Source organism: Schistocerca cancellata, chromosome 8 (genome assembly GCF_023864275.1).
Source record: "Schistocerca cancellata isolate TAMUIC-IGC-003103 chromosome 8, iqSchCanc2.1, whole genome shotgun sequence".
Taxonomy (NCBI): domain Eukaryota; kingdom Metazoa; phylum Arthropoda; class Insecta; order Orthoptera; family Acrididae; genus Schistocerca; species Schistocerca cancellata.
The window spans coordinates 45882185-45903387 of record NC_064633.1 but is presented as its reverse complement, the minus strand read 5'-3'; the positions used below and the strand labels follow the sequence as shown (position 1 = coordinate 45903387).

The 21203-nt window shown below is 46.2% G+C and overlaps 1 protein-coding gene across 1 annotated transcript in view; it reads right to left on the bottom strand.

The window, feature by feature from the left end:
- LOC126095330 (zinc finger and BTB domain-containing protein 45-like) overlaps positions 1 to 21203 on the bottom strand; it is a 559429-nt gene that overhangs the window by 115028 nt on the left and 423198 nt on the right. The window lies entirely within an intron of this gene.

Sequence of the window (21203 nt, the reverse complement as noted above, 5' to 3'; positions counted from 1 at the left end):
CGCGTTTAACTGTCGGAAAACTTGGATGATATAACAGAGCAATTGCAAAGGCTGCCTACACTACGTTTTGTCCGCTCTCTTCTGGAGTACTCCTGCGCGGTGTGGGATCCTTATCAGGTGGGACTGACGGAGGACATCGAAAAAGTTGAAAGCAGAGCAGCTCGTTTTGTATTATCGAGAAATAGAAGAGAGAGGTTCGCGGATGTGATATGCGAGTTGCTGGGGCAGTCGTTAGAACAAAGGCGTTCTTCGTTGCGATAAGGTCTTTTCTCCAAATTTCAAGTGTTCATTTTCCGTGCGTTCTGTTAGGAGTGAAACGGCAGAGAAATAGCTAGAAAGTAGTTCTATGAAGCCCCTGCCTGTGAACAGTAGAGCAGTCGTATAAACGTACAAATGTTGTAGATACATATGCAAGACAGTTGCCGCGTATGTTGGTAACTTTTCAAGGGCAAATGGAGCACAGACGAATTCCGCTACAATTTTTTGGATACTTTACATGGAACTAAACTGATTTTGTAAACAGATCTGTTATTGTGCGTGGCACGTACTTTCAAAATTTCACATCACAAGGAAGAAAAAAACAATCGACTCAGTGGCTAGAGGCCGGCGGCATGTCCTCACAGAAACGTTGGTCTCATCTGCAAGAAACAATGGATAGGGCATTCTTGTAAACAAAGGGAGCTGTACGTTAGTGGCTATAGCCACTGTCAAGCACTACACGTATATTACGTACTGGATCTATATGAAATTTCGTGAGAACGGACCTGGATTGAAAATGAAAAAATAAAACATGTCATAGGAAGAATGCGCGTCCCCAGAAAGGTGCCTAGGCAAAGAGAACGCCGAGGGATTTCTAGTTCCAGTTGTTGGAATATCCATCTTATTAAAAGATTCTTATTTTGAGTCCAATGGCCTGTTCCTCGTAGTTGTAGGAATTGTATTTCACAGATTCTCCAGAATTGAAATATACTCTCCGTCGACAATCTGGACAGAGTACTTTGACATAAAAGGCAACAATGTCGAAAGGGAAGTGCATTTTTGGTCAAACATCTCTTATCTCACGTGCAGGCGATGATCTACTCTCTATGCGGATATACCGGGTGATCAAAAAGTCAGTATAAATTTGAAAACTGAATAAATCACGGAATTATGTAGATAGAGAGGTAAAAATTGACACACATACTTGGAATGACATGGGGTTTTATTAGAACCAAAAAAATACAGAAGTTCAAAAAATGTCCGACAGAGGGCGCTTCATCTGATCAGAATAGCAATAATTAGCATAACAAAGTAAACAAAGCAAAGATGACGTTCTTTACAGGAAATGCTCAATATGTCCACCATCATTCCTCAACAATAGCTGTAGTTGAGGAATAATGTTGTGAACAGCACTGTAAAGCATGTCCGGAGTTATGGTGAGGCATTGGCGTCGGATGTTGTCTTTCAGCATCCCTAGAGATGTCGGTCGATCACGATACACTTGCGACTTCAGTAACCCCAAGGCCAATAATTGCACGGACTGAGGTCTGGGGACCTGGGAGGCCAAGCATGACGAAAGTGGCGGCTGAGCACACGATCATCACCAAACGACGCGCGCAAGAGATCTTTCACGCGTCTAGCAATATGGGGTGGAGCGCCATCCTGCATAGACATCGTACGTTCCAGCAGGTGTTTATCAGCCAGGCTGGGGATGATGCGATTCTGTAACATATCGGCTTACCTCTCACCCGACACAGCAGCAGTTACAAAATCACAGTCACGCATTTCCTCGAAAAAAAAAAGGCCCGATAACGGTAGATGTGGTAAATCAAACCCATACCCTGACTTTCTCGTCGTGCAATGGACTTTTAACGACAGTTATAGGATTTTCGGTAGCCAAAATTCCGCAGTTGTGGGCGTTGACGGACCCTCGGAGCATGAAACGAGCTTCGTCGGTCCACAACACGTTACTCAACCAATCGTCATCTTCCGCCATCTTTTGAAACGCCCACGCCGCAAATGCCCTCCGCTTCACTAAATCAACAGGTAACAGTTCATGATGCCGACGGATTTTGTACGGATAGCATCGGAGGGTACGCCTCAGTTCCAACCAAACAGTAGTGTATGGAATGCCGGTGCGACGTGCGACTGCACGAGCGCTGACTTCCCCATGCAGAGACGAACCTGCTACAGTCTCCATTTCTTCCTGAACTGTCTCAGCAGCATTACGCCTTGTGCTCGGTCCGCCACTACGGGGTCTATCGTCTAAACAACCCGTGGCTTCGAACTTCGAAATCATTCTCGCCACAGCTGCATTTGTCAACGGAGCTTTACCCGTTCGAATCCCCTTCCTATGGCGATAGAATCGTAATGCTGAACTAGCACATTCCCCATTCTGATAATACAGGTTCACTTAAAGCGCCTTTTCAGTTAACGTCAACATGCTGGCGCACCTGACTCTCTCTCTCATTACAGCTCCTTTTATGCACGATTGTCATGCTCAGTCCAGCGCCATCTGTCGGACATTTTGTGAACTTTGTTTTTTTTTTGTTCTAATAAAACCCCATGTCATTCCAAGCATGTGTGTGAATTTTTACCTCTCTATCTACATTATTCCGTGGTTTATTAAGTTTTCAAATTTATACTGACTTTTTGATCACCCGGTACGTATCGGACACGTAAGTCACTTACCTAGTCTCTTCGCCATTCCTGTAACACAAGGTCTTTTACTTTATGTCAAACTAATTTAGTGAAAGTGGAAACTTTTGTGGTGTAGAAGGGGCCAACTTGACGTATGTTCACACGGATCTCCCCCCGCGTTCGTTTTCCATATTTCATGCTTATTACTACCCAGCCATTATGGGCTTCGAAATACGAACCGGTTTGCCTTAGGCGCTAATTGGGATCAGGCCGTAATAACTTAATATTCTACGGACCTGACTGGCGCCAGTGTTAAAGGCGCGCAGTTGGAAGCGGTACTGGCGTTGTTGCCGACGCAACTGGCGCACTGGCCGCCACGCCGCGGCTCAAATCCCAGTGTGGCCACCCTCACCTAGGTTTACCCTTTCGTTGAGGTGACACATGTTTCCCATCGTGATTCGTCCCGGAGCACGCATTAACGTGTACAGGGGAGGAAACAGTAAGCGCGATTCATATTTCGCCTGTACGTCACCTGAATGACGGCACGGAACTTTGCATAAAGCCGATTCTGGTACAGTTCCTCACCCTCGTCCCAGTGACATATCGTTATGTAGCTGAATGCTTCAACGAGGCTGAATTTCAGCCGTGCTCATCCTGCAAGATGGTCGCAGGATCACTTCATTGCAGAAAAGGTTACACTGGCGCCACATTTAGCTAAAGTGGTCTGCACCTCTGTCTCTCGTATGGAGGACATGGTTTCAATTCCTGGTACTGCCAGAGACATTCCTTGGTGGGAGGACTGAAACCAGGTACACTCAGCCTCGTGATGCCATCTGAGAAGCTACTTAAATGAAGAGTAGAAGTCAAGGCCTTCAGAGTCGTTAACGGTCTGGAGAGCGGCGTGCTGACCAATTGCCCCTCTACACTAGGGACGTTTATAAAACATCGACATGTTGATATCTCCCCCAAAACCATCGGTACATAAAGGCGCGTTTCTTATCGATATCGAAATGGTAATATCGAGTGGAGATTGTTTGTTTTATATTTTTTTCGCGATTTCTCGTAAATATTTGAAATTTTTCTTTTGAACTGTAGTAGAACATAATTTTACTTTCACGGTGTGAAGGAGTCTTACTACTTTTTGAGCTTTCATCACTCTCAGTCCTTCTCTTTGACTGTGTGAAGCAAGTATAGGTGGCACAAAGAATAAGTCCGATTCCAACTGGACTGTGGGGTGCGGCGGGGGGGGGGGGGGGTGAATGGAATGACAAGATATCCGATGTGACGAAATAGCAAAAAAGTTGCGTTATAAACTAATTTTTAACGCAACTAGTGTGCTATTTCTCCACATCGGCATTTTTCAAAAACATTTTCTGAGGCTGCGTTCAACTTCACCACGCAATTTTGACACTGCAACCGCTAGGTCACTGGCGTTTGCAGAAATGAAAGTAACAGGGAAGTCGACATGTCAAAAAATGTTCAGATGTGTGTGAAATCTTATGGGACTCAACTGCTAAGGCCACCAGTCCCTAAGCTTACACACTACTTAACCTAAATTATCCTAAGGACAAACACACACATACCCATGCCCGAGGGAGGACTCGAACCTTCATGACTGCAGCGCACCAGACCGCTCGGTTAGTCGACATGAAGTGTTCCAGACAAATCCGTTATGTGACGAAACGGAACGACGAAGCCATAGGACACCTTTTATTATGGCACTTGCATGCAGCTACCATGGTTAGCGCCGCTCGCGGTAGCATAAGTTACTTGGATTAAGTAGTGTGTAACCCTAAGGTAGATGACCTCAGCAGTTTGGTCCCATAGAGGCTTACCACAAATTTCCAGTTAAACATTGTTAGCAAAGTGGCTTCACCGAGCATAACGTGCATCGTTTTCTTTTCAATTCTTGGTCTAAGGGTGATAAGCAGTTTGATAGCTTGTTTATGTACAAAATATAAATCAATACTTAAATATACAGCTCTAAAACTAGTAGTATATTTACAATGTGCAGACAACTTTTTTGGACAGTACGTCGATTTTTTTCTGGTGATTTATCTATAATTTTTGCCATATATCATGGGTCGGTGAACATATTTTTTAAATATCGATATATGTGAATCCTCATATTTTTAAAAATATCAACAGACCTACTCTATAACGCATCCGCATGGCACCACGAGACAGAGGGGGACCCTGTGGTCGGTCGCAATAGCGTGGTTTTCAAGGAGGAGAGTTGCTTTTTTTCCTCTTTTTTTCCATTTTTTTTACCTCTGTGTCGGTTATAAATGGAAGGGGGGAAATTCTGACCATCTACGCACAGCCAGTTTAAGACCGAAACGAGAAAAGCGCCGCCGGGGGGACCCAAGTTGAAAGTTTGCCGGTGGTGTCCCAGATGTAATATTTCTATACGGGTCGTATCACAATTCCTAGCGGCCACTTGGGTGTTCCAAGCCGAAAGATTTGTGTACAATGCATACCACAATTAGTAGCGAAAACAGACGCAGCTGAAAGTGTAAGAGGAAAAACGGGGAGGGAGGCTGGCGCCAAATGATTAGTTACTTGTGGGAAAAATCGTATTAGAAATTCGCCCCTCTAAATGCTTATCCTCTGCGTTAACGACACCACCATGTAGCTCTTTATGGAAGGTCTGGTGGATAAAAAGTGTTCTGATTAGGTCCTAAAGAAGCCAAAATTTTAAACGATGTACGCCCAGAGACATGAAAGTGGTCATTACTAATGCGAGGTCCGTCGTATTGAATGTTGATATACATGGATGACCCTGTACTGGACACAGGAGCGTAGCCCCTCCCAACCATCTCACACACACTCGCATCCGCACCTGGCCGGCCTGAGTGGCCGAGCGGTTCTAGGCGCTACAGTCTGGAACCACGCGACCGCTACGTTCGCAGGTTCGAATCCTGCCTCGTGCATAGATGTGTGTGATGTCCTTAGATTACTTATGTTTAAGTATTTCTAAGTTCTAGGGGACTGATGACATCAGAAGTTAAGTCCCATAGTGGTCAGAGCAATTTGAACCATTTTGAACCACCGGTACCATCAGTCTTATTCTAGAACAACAATGTTCTCTATTCTAGAATAAAAACATTCCGGTCTTCGCGAACCGATCTCGCACTCAGCCACATGAACAGAGGTATCAGTTCAGTAAATTTTTCAGGAAGCCAGAACATTTAATGGATATTTACTAATAGCAAGTATTACCAGAGGCGTTTGCCGTGAGAACTCAAAACAAGTTCTCTAATCGTCGCTGTTCTCCTCGCAACTGAAAATGCCGCGTGTAGCAGAATTCTAAAAGATATGCAGCGTTGCACCATCATTTCGTGGTGTTTCTCTCGTGTGTCGGCCAATGTAAAAAACTACAAGAATGTGAATATGGAGTATAGTCTTTATAAAATTAACTGAATTTTGTGGAAATGTCGGATGGCATTAGTAAATCAGTAAATGTAACGTTTCTCACACAACACACTGTTTTTCGACGAAACGTGTATGAGTTGTCATAATAATGGTCTTGTTGCTACACGTAGTTGAAGTGAAAGTACGAAAGCCTCGCCTCTCTTAATGGCACGTGAAAACTTTGTATGCGTCCTTAATGAGTTTATACTCCGCCTAGTTAACAAACAGTAAACCTTCCAAATTTGAAATACACAGTAGTAACGTTTGACGTTAATGTTTATTCTGAATTCGTTCTTAACTGACGTTTGGATACCTACGCCGTCAGTAGACAAGGTTAAACAGACAGTCAACACAGTAGAGCGAGCTTCTGTCTGTACAGCGAACGTCATTTTACGACTATACAGGATAACACCTACCGATGTTGTTTTATGCACACTGCGATGCTGCATCTGGCCTTAAAAAATTTCACGAGAAATTTTGATATTCTCTTGCTCGTTACAAGCAATTACACTCCTTGAAATTGAAATAAGGCCACCGTGAATTCATTGTCCCAGGAAGGGGAAACTTTATTGACACATTCCTGGGGTCAGATACATCACATGATCACACTGACAGAACCACAGGCACATAGACACAGGCAACAGAGCATGCACAATGTCGGCACTAGTACAGTGTATATCCACCTTACGCAGCAATGCAGGCTGCTATTCTCCCATGGAGACGATCGTAGAGATGCTGGATGTGGTCCTGTGGAACGGCTTGCCATGCCATTTTCACCTGGCGCCTCAGTTGGACCAGCGTTCGTGCTGGACGTGCAGACCGCGTGAGACGACGCTTCATCCAGTCCCAAACATGCTCAATGGGGGACAGATCCGGAGATCTTGCTGGCCAGGGTAGTTGACTTACACGTTCTAGAGCACGTTGGGTGGCACGGGATACATGCGGACGTGCATTGTCCTGTTGGAACAGCAAGTTCCCTTGCCGGTCTAGGAATGGTAGAACGATGGGTTCGATGACGGTTTGGATGTACCGTGCACTATTCAGTGTCCCCTCGACGATCACCAGTGGTGTACGGCCAGTGTAGGAGATCGCTCCCCACACCATGATGCCGGGTGTTGGCCCTGTGTGCCTCGGTCGTATGCAGTCCTGATTGTGGCGCTCACCTGCACGGCGCCAAACACGCATACGACCATCATTGGCACCAAGGCAGAAGCGACTCTCATCGCTGAAGACGACACGTCTCAATTCGTCTCTCCATTCACGCCTGTCGCGACACCACTGGAGGCGGGCTGCACGATGTTGGGGCGTGAGCGGAAGACGGTCTAACGGTGTGCGGGACCGTAGCCCAGCTTCATGGAGACGGTTGCGAATGGTCCTCTCCGATACCCCAGGAGCAACAGTGTCCCTAATTTGCTGGGAAGTGGCGGTGCGGTCCCCTACGGCACTGCGTAGGATCCTACGGTCTTGGCGTGCATCCGTGCGTCGCTGCGGTCCGGTCCCAGGTCGACGGGCACGTGCACCTTCCGCCGACCACTGGCGACAACATCGATGTACTGTGGAGACCTCACGCCCCACGTGTTGAGCAATTCGGCGGTACGTCCACCCGGCCTCCCGCATGCCCACTATACGCCCTCGCTCAACGTCCGTCAACTGCACATACGGTTCACGTCCACGCTGTCGCGGCATGCTACCAGTGTTAAAGACTGCGATGGAGCTCCGTATGCCACGGCAAACTGGCTGACACTGACGGCGGCGGTGCACAAATGCTGCGCAGCAAGCGCCATTCGACGGCCAACACCGCGGTTCCTGGTGTGTCCGCTGTGCCGTGCGTGTGATCATTGCTTGTACAGCCCTCTCGCAGTGTCCGGAGCAAGTATGGTGGGTCTGACACACCGGTGTCAATGTGTTCTTTTTTCCATTTCCAGGAGTGTAGTTCTACAGATAAATTTAACACGTCCTTTTGTGGGAAATTTAATGTAGTCAACTTATCTTCTGGCATATGGTTTCTCTGGAGGTCATGGTTTACGAGTTATTTAAAAAAAAAGTACAAAAATGACCTTCAAACCCACGTTCTCCCCACACTCACCCGTCAGAAGTCAGGGTTTCTCGTAGGCTGTTCGTGGCACTCCCTCTTACCGCTGTACAAAAATTTCCGACTACACGAACTATTCACGATAGTTGACTTTCCGTTTCTACGCCAGCAGCGTAGTCGGCTATTTCGTTAACATTATTAATTCAAACGTGTCGTTGATGGTAGTGGAAGGAAAACCACTGTTAGGACGTAACGCTAGAACTCATCCTGTAGAGTATTCGATCCGAAGTTAAGACTTACAGGCACAGTGATTTCGTAGTCAGAAGGCCTGACGATTGCAACGATATAACTGTTTATATATTTTTAAAAATATCAAACTCACAAATTCGTTGGTTGAAATTTATCCAAACGTTATTTTTACCGTTTGTAAGTGCTCCACTAAGCTTGTGACGTAATAAGGCCAGTCGATGAAGAGCGAAGAAAGTCGAATGTGGGAAATAACTCGTGCAGTCGCAAATTTTTGTGCAGTGGCAGGAGGGAGTTCCATGAAGAACATACACGAAGTCCTGACCGGTGGGGCTGAGTGCGGGGGCGGCGGTGCGTTTGAGGATCACTTTTGTACGTTTTTCTTGAATAACTCGAAAACTGCAGCCTCCAGTGAAAACGTACCCCAGTACCAGCATTAATAACATTAAATTTCCTATAAAAAAGATGCTGGTCATTCATTCAGTGGGATCAATAGTTCGCTCGTATCGAGCAGTAAAGTCTGAAAATCTCCCGCGTGACTTTTGGAGACCAGATATATCTTGTAGTTGGCATAAATCGACATCGGTGGATCACGCTGGTACATATATAGGAAATGCGATTCTTCAGTACAACAAGAAATTTCTGTGATAACTCTTTCAATGTTTTCGATTCTAATGATATCAGTATGAGTCTTTAATCCCACTTGCTGGCTGACAGTGGTAAGCATTCAGTACATTATTAGAAATTATTTCTTGTTACGTACCAATGTGAAACTGAAAAACAGCAATTTGCTTTGTTTGTGTGGATGTGCAGAAGCTAGATAGTAACATATCACTGAAAATAACGTTCATTTTGCAGACAGAAGCTGTCTCTGATATTGTGACGACTCTCTTTAGTCTTAAGTTGTCCTTAATGCCTCGAAAATCGGAAGCAGGTCAACAACGAAATACAGACTATCACTGTGGTCGTTTAATAGGTAAAAAAATGTTCAAATGTGTGTGAAATCTTATGGGTCTTAACTGCTAAGGTCATCAGTCCCTAAGCTTACACACTACTTAGCCTAAATTATCCTAAGACAAACACACACACCCATGCCTGAGGGAGGACGCGAACCTCTGCCGGGACCAGCCACACAGTCCATGACTGCAGCGCCTTAGACCGTTCGGCTAATTTAATAGGTCAACTGTGTACTTCAGTTTTAATCTGTCTACTTTTGTGCAAGGGCCGACGATTTGTTCCACAAATTTTAAACAGTAAACCGTCTCGAAAAATTATGGTAGCATCAGTTGAATTAGAAGCAACAGTTCTTGAAACTTAACTCCGGTGAAACAAAGTATGCTGGTGTGTAAAATTTAATGAGGAAAGTATAAAATTCGTCAAATAACATATTTCGATAAAACTTGGAACTATTCATATAAAGAATTGCAGCAGTATCCTGCGGAAGCAACTGAAAGAAATGCGCAATGAAACATACAGAAATTATATTTTTATTCAGTGTCAATAATTCAATAATTAGTCTGAGGTCATCGCGGTTGGCCATGGCCATTTCATAAGCGGGGAGGGGGGGGAGACATGGTTCTTGATAGACGTGTGATCCCTACGGGTGGCACCGCGAGCTTTGAAACGTGCTCTCTTGCTGGCCACTTAGCTTATAGGGAGTTCTCCTGGGGGGGGGGGGGGAAGGGGGGGGCGTTCCATTCCTCTGACAGTGCGGATGGCAACAGCGAGATAACAGTTTGTTGAGGACGCTGACGTGTTGCAATACGCCTTCTCAGCACGTGAGTCTTCCCATCCCACACCATATGAGGGTTATATTTGTCATTCGCATTTTCGTGCTTGCTAAGTTGACTGAATCTAATGTGGCCGTTCTACTACAAATGTCCGCAGCTCGTGGTCTAGTGGTTATCATTGCTACCTCTGGGTCACGTGGTCCGCGTTCGATTCCCGGCCGGGTTGGCGATTTTCACTGTTCGGCGACTGGGTGTGGCTATACTCGACTGTGTACAGATTGGGAATGTGTACGAGCTTGGCAACGTGCTCTCTTGCTGGCCACTTAGCTTATAGGGAGTTCTCCTGGGGGGGGGGGGGAGGGGGCGTTCCATTCCTCTAACAGTGCGGATGGCAACAGCGAGATGACAGTTTGTTGAGGACGCTGACGTGTTGCAATACGCCTTCTCAGCACGTGAGTCTTCCCATCCCACACCATATGAGGGTTATATTTGTCATCCGCATTTTCGTGCTTGCTAAGTTGACTGAATCTAATGTGGCGGTTCTACTACAAATGTCCGCAGCTCGTGGTCTAGTGGTTATCATTGCTACCTCTGGATCACGTGGTCCCGCGTTCGATTCCCGGCCGGGTTGGCGATTTTCACTGTTCGGCGACTGGGTGTGGCTATACTCGACTGTGTACAGATTGGGAATGTGTACGGGCGCTTATGACCGCGCAGTTGAGCGCCCCACAGACCAAACATCCTCATCATCTGCTACAAATTTCGAAGCATTTCAATCCTTGGTATTTTGCATGGAGCTACTGACTGAGGGCTACTGAAGAAGAAATACTACATTCGATTTCAGCTATTGTATTTGCGATTTTTCTGTTGCTGAAAGGCACAGAACGGTATCTGCTCACCTTCATCTCCCTAGATAATAAAAGAAGCGATATGAAAACGCAGCTGGCGAAGTGTCTTCGAATCGAAAGATTTGCTCTACGTATGAGCCCACGACGGTTTCCTCTGTACACTCCCGCCCTCTTCTGGTACTTAGCGTAGCTGCTTTCTGTAATCTTATTGCTTCATTGACGCGTAAAGGTAAGGAGAGAGGCGTAAGACAAGTATGATTCGTTTTTACATTGCAGTACGTTCTGGCAGATTACTTTGCCTCTCAGAGCGTGAGAATCTCACTGTGAGATAAGTACCTGAAATTGTTTGGTAGCTGATGCGGAGAACGTTTACGACTTCCAAATGTCGCAGCAAGTTTATGCAGAGTGTATAAATTGTGGGAACAGCTCACGTCTGTCACGTAAAGCTGTAGATCAGAAACAGTGGCCGGAACCGGTTCACGTGTTATTAACGAAATGAGCGCAGGTGTTGGAGGAGATCCGTGTGAAGATGCCCGCCGAGCGAACGTTACAGGTGAGAGATGCGATGCGCTGGTAGTGGGGCGGGCGGCTTTTACATAACGACGTGGCTCGCTGCCAGGAACGGCTGCACGCAGCGCAGTCGCCATGGGAGACTAATATTCGCGGTGCTGGCGGCGCACGGCCCTAAGTAAACGAGGCTGAGTCAATAAACGCCATTTCTGATCGGCGTCAACTGGAGATACAGCCTGGGCTATAGCGTCCTGTGAACACTTTTTTTTATTTTTATTATTATTATTATTTTTTTAAACCAGCGTAGAGAAGCAGCATTCCGGAGTCGTAGTTAATTTGAGAGACGCATTAAGTGCTGCGACTAGCCACCACCACGCCCCTGTGAGTGTCCGTTAGGTAGGCAGTCCAGCTGCAGTTGACTAAATATGCCGGTAACAGCGTCGGTATACAAGCGAACACATAATGAACGGCAACGATCACATGCATGGGAACGTGGCAGGGTGATAATGTCTGTGTACGGGGAAATGAGCCTGAAGTAAAGCATTCATTGCTCTTTACAGGAAGATGCAAAGGATGATGGAAGCAAATGGGAAAAAATATGACTGAAGGAGAAAACTGAAGTTGCTATCGAAGACAGTAGATTACGAAATCCATCATGTACCTGGGTTGGGCGAAAACATGGAAACACCGTTAGAGTTGAAACTTTCTGGCAGATTAAAACTGTGTGCCGGACCGAGACTCGAACTCGGGACCTTTGCCTTTCACGGGCAAGTGCTCTACCATCTGAGCTACCCAAGCACGCCCCGTCCTCACAGCTTCACTTCTGCCAGTATCTCGTCTCCTACCTTCCAAACTTTACAGAAGCTCTCCTGCGAACCTAGCAGAACTAGCACTCCTGAAAGAAAGGATATTGTGGAGACATGGCTTAGCCACAGCCTGGGGGATGTTTCCAGAATGAGATATTCACTCTGCAGCGGAGTGTGCGGTGATATAAAATTTCCTGGCAGATTAAAACTGTGTGCCGGACCGAGATTCGAACAGTATGAATGAACAGTATTTCCCGCTGAAGCTGTTGTTTACTTAAACCTTATTCTTTTACAACTGGCTTCGGTTATTTAACCTGTTGTCCAGTTACTATGTAGAGGAACTGCCATATGTACAGAAATGACAGCATCTTCACATTTTGTGTTCCCATTTTGTTTCCAATTTAACTGGTCGTGATGTTTTCACCGACAGTTGGTTAGCGTAAGGCGGAAAACCGGCAAAGATATAATGTTGACCACAGGATAATCAAACTGTCAAAATCTCAAGAGGAATTAAATTTTTATAAACCTAAACGAATGGAAATGCAAAGCGTGAAGGTGACGGAATTTTACTAAATATGGCAGCTTCTCTAAATAAGCACTGAACAAAGAATTTAATAGCCTAACTGGTGAACTGAGAGAGAAGCTTAAATAAATAACAGCTTCAGTGGGAAAAACGCCTCACCCTTTCAGTACATACGTGGCTCTGTTATCCTTCATGAGGATAAAATCCAATGGAAGTTCAGCGATAGTAACTGGACGTGCTTATTGCGCTTTGTTTTTTCCTGGTATCGTAAACAGTTGTAACTCAAGGATTCTCTCTCATACGGAAAGAGGTCTGTATGCGAAATGACGTTGCCTTGCAGGATCTGGATAATATTTTCCATACTTTTTCGGCATCGTAAGATGTGGCCTACTTTGCCATAGATGAAATTCCATATCCCCATAAGTTAATGACCGTTTTTCTTTATCCACTAGTGGAAATGGGAAACGACGTTGCTCCGACACTCATATGTCGTTAAGGAAACTGAATCTTTACATAAAAAGAAGCTGTGTTATGCCGTCACACGAATATACGGCAGGAAAAGTACGAGGGCCTAGTGAGAAGCAATGCATCCGAATTTTTTATACTGTTCTCTGTACCGGTTGAAGTTTTACATTTTATGCACATTACTTGGTCGACTTCCCCGCTTCGCTGACACAATATGCGATCCTCAGCCACCAGAGTGCTTTGGATTTTAGCATTCAATTCGGCGGCGTGTAGGTAACTACGTCGGTGCGTGAGAAACAGAGTGCTGTAACCGTATTTCTGTCCGCAAATAACTAGCTTCCAATTGAAATTTATGGAGAAACGAAAGCTATATACGGTGATGAACGTACTGACATCGATAATGTGCAACTTTAGATTATTCGATCTCGTAGTGACAGAGCTTTTCACGAAAATTCTTTGTTGTGACTTGGCAAGACAGCCAAGCCACTATGACCGGTAGCCGAAAGGCACGCGTTTAAGCTCACGCAGGCTGGCGTTAGGTCCGGAACAGTTAAAGGAGTTGAGTCTAGTAAAAATAATACGTAGCTGCTGGTATACTTAACTTTAATCCATAATTGGTGAACATCGGTCTGACGGTACATGCATCACAAGATAAATAGCAAATGATAATGGCGCCTTGCTGGGTCGTAGCAAATGATGTAGCTGGAGGCTATGCTAACTGTCGTCTCGGCAAATGAGAGCGTAATTTGTCAGTGAACCATCTCTAGCAAAGTCGGCTGTACAACTGGGGCGAGTGCTAGGAAGTCTCTCTAGACCTGCCGTGTGGCGGCGCTCGGTCTGCAATCACTGACAGTGGCGACACGCGGGTCCGACGTATACTAACGGACCGCAGCCGATTTAGAGGCTACCACCTAGCAAGTGTGGTGTCTGGCGGTGACACCACATTCTTCGTTATTATATTAAGCTAGAGCAGGTAACGTAGTAAGCGTAGATTGGGGTGGGTCCAGGGCGTTTTCTATCGGTGCAGCGGTGGTGACCGTCCCTTAAGGTTACGCCTAGCTGTCTTGATAAGCCAGTCCGACGGCTCACACACAATGGAAACATTTTAGACCTTTTAGCTACAAATGACCTGCACCTTATAGACGGTGTCATTGAGGGACAGGGATTAGTCGTCAAGATCTCATAATAGCAATGATGGCTGCTAAATTTAATAAAACCATCAGGAAGAGCAGTTAAGCAATTGTTAGCATCACACTTAGATAATGAACTGACATAATTTAGTTCCAGTATGACGGAAGTAGAAAAATGATGGCCAGAGTGTAAACGGATTTTAAATCGCGCTCAGGAGAAATATATGGCGAATAAATGGATTAAGGACCGTTTAAGACACACCGTAGTTTAATAACAAAATTCAGAAAACGCTGAGGAGGCAAAGACTGTTGCACTCCCGGTTCAAAAGGGAACGCGCAAATGACGACTGGCAAAAGTTAATAGAAATTCGTGACCCTGTAGAAAGATCGATGCGCGAAGCACTACCACCGAACTGTCTTAGCAAAGGATCCAGCAAAGAACCCGAGAGAATTATGGTCCTTCGTAATATCGTTAAGTGGGTCGCCAGCTTCTATCCAGTTATTCGTTGACCAGTCTGATGTGACTGTAGAACATAGAAATAGGAAAGCTAATTTCGCATTTAAGAAATCTTTCGCGCAGGAGGATTATACAAATACGCTGTAGTTTGACAAACCCACAGACTCGTGTATTGAGGACATAGTAATGGGCATCCCTGAAGTGGAAAAAGATCTGAAAGGGTTGGAAACAAATAAGTCGCTAACTCCTGATAGAATACCAGTTCCGTATTACAATGTGTACTCTATGGCACTTGGCCCCTAACTTAGCTTCCATCTATCGCCAATCGCTCCCCCAATGCTAAGTCCATAGCGACTGGAGAAGTGCGCAGGTGACTCCTGTATATAAGAAAGATAATAAAACTGACCCACAAGATTACAGACCAGTGTCTTTAACATCGGTATGCTCCAGAATTTTCAAACCTATTCTACGAGGGCAGTTCAATAAGTAATGGAACACTTTTTTTTCTGAAACAGGAGTTTTTTTATTCAGCATTGAAATACACCAGGTTATTCCCCAATCTTTTAGCTACACAACACTATTTTTCAACGTAATCTCCATTCAATGCTACGGCCTTACGCCACGTTGAAATGAGGGCCTGTATGCCTGCACGGTACCATTCCACTGGTCGATGTCGGAGCCAACGTCGTACTGCATCAATAACTTCTTCATCATCCGCGTAGTGCCTCCCACGGATTGCGTCCTTCATTGGGCCAAACATATGGAAATCCGACGGTGCGAGATCGGGGCTGTAGGTTGCATGAGGAAGAACAGTCCACTGAAGTTTTGTGAGCTCCTCTCGGGTGCGAAGACTTGTGTGAGGGCTTGCGTTGTCATGAAGAAGGAGAAGTTCGTTCAGATTTTTGTGCCTACGAACACGCTGAAGTCGTTTCTTCAATTTCTGAAGAGTAGCACAATACACTTCAGAGTTGATCGTTTGACCATGGGGAAGGACATCGAACAGAATAACCCCTTCAGCGTCCCAGAAGACTGTAACCATGACTTTACCGGCTGAGCGTATAGCTTTAAACTTTTTCTTGGTAGGGGAGTGGGTGTTGCGCCACTCCATTGATTGCCGTTTTGTTTCAGGTTCGAAGTGATGAACCCATGTTTCATCGCCTGTAACAATCTTTGACAAGAAATTGTCACCCTCAGCCACATGACGAGCAAGCAATTCCGCACAGATGGTTCTCCTTTGCTCTTTATAGTGTTCGGTTAGACAACGAGGGACCCAGCGGGAACAAACCTTTGAATATCCCAACTGGTGAACAATTGTGACAGCACTACCAACAGAGATGTCAAGTTGAGCACTGAGTTGTTTGATGGTGATCCGTCGATCATCTCGAACGAGTGTGTTCGCACGCTCCGCCATTGCAGGAGTCACAGCTGTGCACGGCCGGCCCGCACGCGGGAGATCAGACAGTCTTGCTTGACCTTGCGGCGATGATGACACACGCTTTTCCCAACGAGTACCGTGCTTTTGTCCACTGCCAGATCACCGTAGACATTCTGCAAGCGCCTATGAATATCTGAGATGCCCTGGTTTTCCGCCAAAAGAAACTCGATCATTGGCCGTTGTTTGCAACGCACATCCGTTACAGACGCCATTTTAACAGATCCGTATAGCGCTGCCACCTGTCGGAAGTCAATGAAACTATACGAGACGAAGCGGGAATGTTTGAAAATATTCCACAAGAAATTTCCGGTTTTTTCAACCAAAATTAGACGAGAAAAAAAATGTGTTGCATTACTTATTGAACTGCCCTCGTAACAAATGAGTTAGAGGAAATTTCGAGTTCGTCTGATGAATGGCAGCTACCTGTAAATGTAGGGAAATGCAAATTCATGCAGATGAGTTGGGTAAACAATTCCATAATGTTCAATACCGGCTATATTTCTAGGCGAAACGTTGCAATGCGATATGAAATGGAACGAATATGTAAGGATTGCAATGGAGAAGACGAATGGTCGACTTCGGTTTACTGCCATAGTTTTATGTTCATCTGTGAACAAGACCGCGTTAGAAAACCAGTGCACCCCGTTCTTGAAGACTGCTCTAGTGTCTGAGATCCCCACCAGATCGGATTAAATGTGACATCGAAGTACATCGGACGTGAGCTGCTAGATTTGTTGTGATCAACACGCAAGTATTACGGCGATACTTCGTTAACTCCAGTGGGATTCATTGTAGGGAAGACGACGTTCTTTTGGAGGAACGTTACTGAGAAAATTCAGACAACCGGCATTTAAAGTTGACTTCTACATCTACATTTATACTCCGCAAGCCACCCAACGGTGTGTGGTGGAAGGCACTTTACGTGCCACTGTCATTACCTCCCTTTTCTGTTCCAGTCGCGTTTGGTTCGCGGGAGGAACGACTGCCGGAAAACCTCCGTGCGCGCTCGAATCTCTCTAATTTTACGTTCGTGATCTCGTCGGGAGGTATAAGTAGGGGGAAGCAATATATTCGATACCTCATCCAGAAACCCACCCTTTCGAGACCTGGACAGCAAGCTACACCGCGATGCAGAGCGCCTCCCTTGAACAGTCTGCCACTTGAACTTGTTAAACATCTCCGTAACGCTATCACGGTTACCAAATAACGCTGTGACGAAACGCGCCGCTCTTCTTTGGATCTTCTCTATCTCCTCGGTCAACCCGATGTGGTACGGATCCCACACTGATGAGCAATACTCAAGTATAGGCCGAACGAGTGTTTTGTAATCCACCTCCTATGTTGATGGACTACATTTTCTAAGGACTCTCCCAATGAATCTCAACCTGGTACCCGCCTTACCAACAATTAATTTTATATGATCATTCCACTTCAAATCGTTCCGTACGCATACTCCCAGATATTTTACAGAAGTAATTACTACCAGTGTTTGTTCCGCTATCACATAATCATACAATAAAGGATCCTTCTTTCTATGAATTCGCAATACATTATATTTGTCTGTGTTAAGGGTCAGTTGCCACTCCCTGCACCAAGTGCCTATCCGCTGCAGATCTTCCTGCGTTTCGCTACAATTTTCTAATGATGCAACCTCTCTGTATACTACAGCATCATCCGCGAGAAGCCGCATGGAACTTCCGACACTATCTACTAGGTCATTTATATATATATTGTGAAAAGCAATGGTCCCATAACACTCCCTTGTGGCACGCCAGAGGTTACTTTAACGCCTGTAGACGTCTCTCCATTGAGAACAACATGCTGTGTTCTGTTTGCTAAAAACTCTTCAATCGCCGGCCGCGGTGGTCTAGCGGTTCAGGCGCTCAGTTCGGAACCGCGCGACTACTACGGTCGCAGGTTCGAATCCTGCCTCGGGGGTGGATGTGTGTGATGTCCTTAAGTTAGTTAGATTTAAGTAGTTCTAAGTTCTAGGGGACTGATGACCACAGATGTTAAGTCCCATAGTGCTCAGAGCCATTTGAACCATTTTTTTGAACTCTTCAATCCAGTCACATAGTTGGTCTCATATTCCGTAGGTTCTTTCTTTGTTTATCAGGTGACGTGCGGAACTGTATCGAACGCCTTCCGATGGCATCTACCTGGGAGCCTGTATCTAATATTTTCTGGGTCTCATGAACAAATAAAGCGAGTTGGGTCTCACACTATCGCTGTTTCCGGAATCCATGTTGATTCCTACAGAGTAGATTCTGGGTTTCTAGAAATGACATGATACGCGAGCAAAAATCATGTTCTAAAATTCTACAACAGACCGACGTCAGAGGTATAGGTCTATAGTTTTGCGCAAACGCTCGACGACCCTACTTGAAGATTGGGACTACCTGCGCTCTTTACCAATCATTTGGAACATTCCGTTCCTCTAGAGACTTGCGGTACACGGCTGTTAGAAGGGGAGCAACTTCTTTCGCGTACTCTGTGTAGAATCAAATTGGTATCCCGTCAGACTTCAGAACTGTCCTACTCCTGCCTCTGTTACATTTCTCGTAAGGACCACGAACATAAGAGAAACTAGAGCTCGAACCAATAGTTTTTCTCTCGCTGTAAAGTCGGGGTACGCTGAATTCTTCGCTGACCTCGGCGTACGAGTCGTGGGGTAATATTGGCGACGGTTGTCCAGCGGACGCCATCTGGTCCAGCAGCCGGCAGCAGGCGGCCGTATTGTTGCGTACCTGTCTGCTGGCTCGGTCAGCACGTATAAACAACGACCCAGTAACCGTTTATTTGGCTGTCTGGCAGCGCCGGCATACACCGTCGACTGACGCAATGCTGCAGCGACTGGTCCTTACCGGATTCTTACCGCACGTGCAGGTAAGACACTGGCCGGTTTGCAGCTCGCTGTACGGTCAGTCACGTGGCGCTATGTGGATCACAGCGTCGCGAAATTCCTTGGTGCCGAGAGACTCCGTCGCAACGCAGCAAAGGAGGGAAACGATTATTCGAGGTGATAAAACAGAAAGCCTTCTTAGGAGGCGAGATACTGGCAGAAGTAAAGCTGTGAGGACGGGGCGTGAGTCGTGCTTGGATAGCTCAGTTGGTAGAGCACTTGCACGGGAAAGGCAAAGGTCCCGAGTTCGAGTCTCGGTCCGGCACACAGTTTTAATCTGCCAGGAAGTTTCATATCAGCGCACACTCCGCTGCAGAGTGAAAATCTCTTTCTGGAAACATCCCCCAGGCTGTGCCTAAGCCATGTCTCCGCAATATCCTTTTTTTCAGGAGTGCTAGTTCTGCAAGGTTCGCAGGAGAGCTTCTGTAAAGTTCGGTAGGTAGGAAGCGAGATACTGGCAGAAGTAAAACTGTGAGGACGGGGCGTGAGTCGTGCTTCGGTAGCTCATTTGGTAGAGCCCGTGACAGCGAAAGGCAAAGGTCCCGAGTTAGAGTCTCGGTCCGGCACACAGTTTTAATCTGCCAGGAAGTTTCATATCAGCGTACACTCCGCTGCAGAGTAAAAATCTCTTTCTGGAAACATCCCCCAGGCTGTGGCTACATTTTCTGTATCCAGAACGACCTCTACAGGACCTGCAACATGCGGTCGTGCATTATCCTGCTGAAATGTAGGGTTTCGCAGGGATCGAATGAAGGGTAGAGCCACGGGTCGTAAAACATCTGAAATGTAACGTCCACTATTCACAGTGCCGTCAGTGCGAACAAGAGGTGACCGAGACGTGTAACCAATGGCATCCCATACCATCACGCCGGGTGATACACCAGTATGGCGATGACGAATACACGCTTCCAATGTCCGTTCACCGCGATGTCGCCAAACACGGATGCGACCACAATGGTGCTGTAAACACAACCTGGATTGATCCGAAAAACTGACGTTTTGCCATTCGCGCACCCAGGTTCATCGTTGAGTACACCTTCGCAGACAATGCTGTCTGTGATGCAGCGTCAAGGGTAATCAAGGGTGTCCGAGCTGATAGTCCATGCTGCTGCAAACGTCGTCGAACTGTTCGTGCAGACGGTTGTTGTCTTGCAAACATCCCCATCTGTTGACCCAGGGATCGAGACGTGGATGCACGATCCGTTACAGCCATGCGGATAAGATGCCTGTCATCTCGACTGCTAGTGATACGAGGCCGTCGGGATCCAGAACAGCGTTCCGTATTACCCTCCTGAACCCACCAATTCCATATTCTGCTAACAGTCATTGGATCTCGACCAACGTGAGCACCAATTTCGCCATACGATAAACCGCAATCGCGATAGGCTACAATCCGACCTTTATGAAAGTCGGAAAGGTGATGGTACGCACTTCTCCTCCTTATACGAGGCATCACAACAACATTTCACCAGGCAACGCCGGTCAGCTGCTGTTTGCGTATGAGAAGTCTATTGGAAACTTTCCTCATGTCAGCACGTTGTAGGTGTCACCACCGGCACCAGCCTTGTGTGAATGCTCTAAAAGCTAATCATTTGCATATCACTGCATCTTTTTCCTGTCGGTTGAATTTCGCGTCTCTAGCACGTCATCTTTGTGGTGTAGCAATTTTAATGGTCAGTAGTGTAGATGAGAGGATGCGCAAACGAATAACGAGAGGCAGATTGTAATCCAGTAAGAGGAAGGGCCGACCATGAGGTAGATGGCTGGAAATGTGTAGGGTCACCTTACCACGTTGGATTTTGGAGTGTGGGAGAGAGTACCAGAGATTTGTGGAGGAAAACAGTTGAGTGCACAAGTTACTGCGACATCAGTGTTTCCGCCGAGTGATAAACGTTGGCGAGTGGTGGACTGGGAGAACTGAGGCAGTGGCTTCAGCTCAAGGCCAAAGGTCATGCACAGCCACTCCTGCCTCCGCACCTATCCTGCACGGAATATGTTTTCATATACCAGCACATAGCTCTTAGATACGCAGACGCTTCAACTATATTTCGTCTAGGGACGACAAATTGGACAATTCTAGGATCTG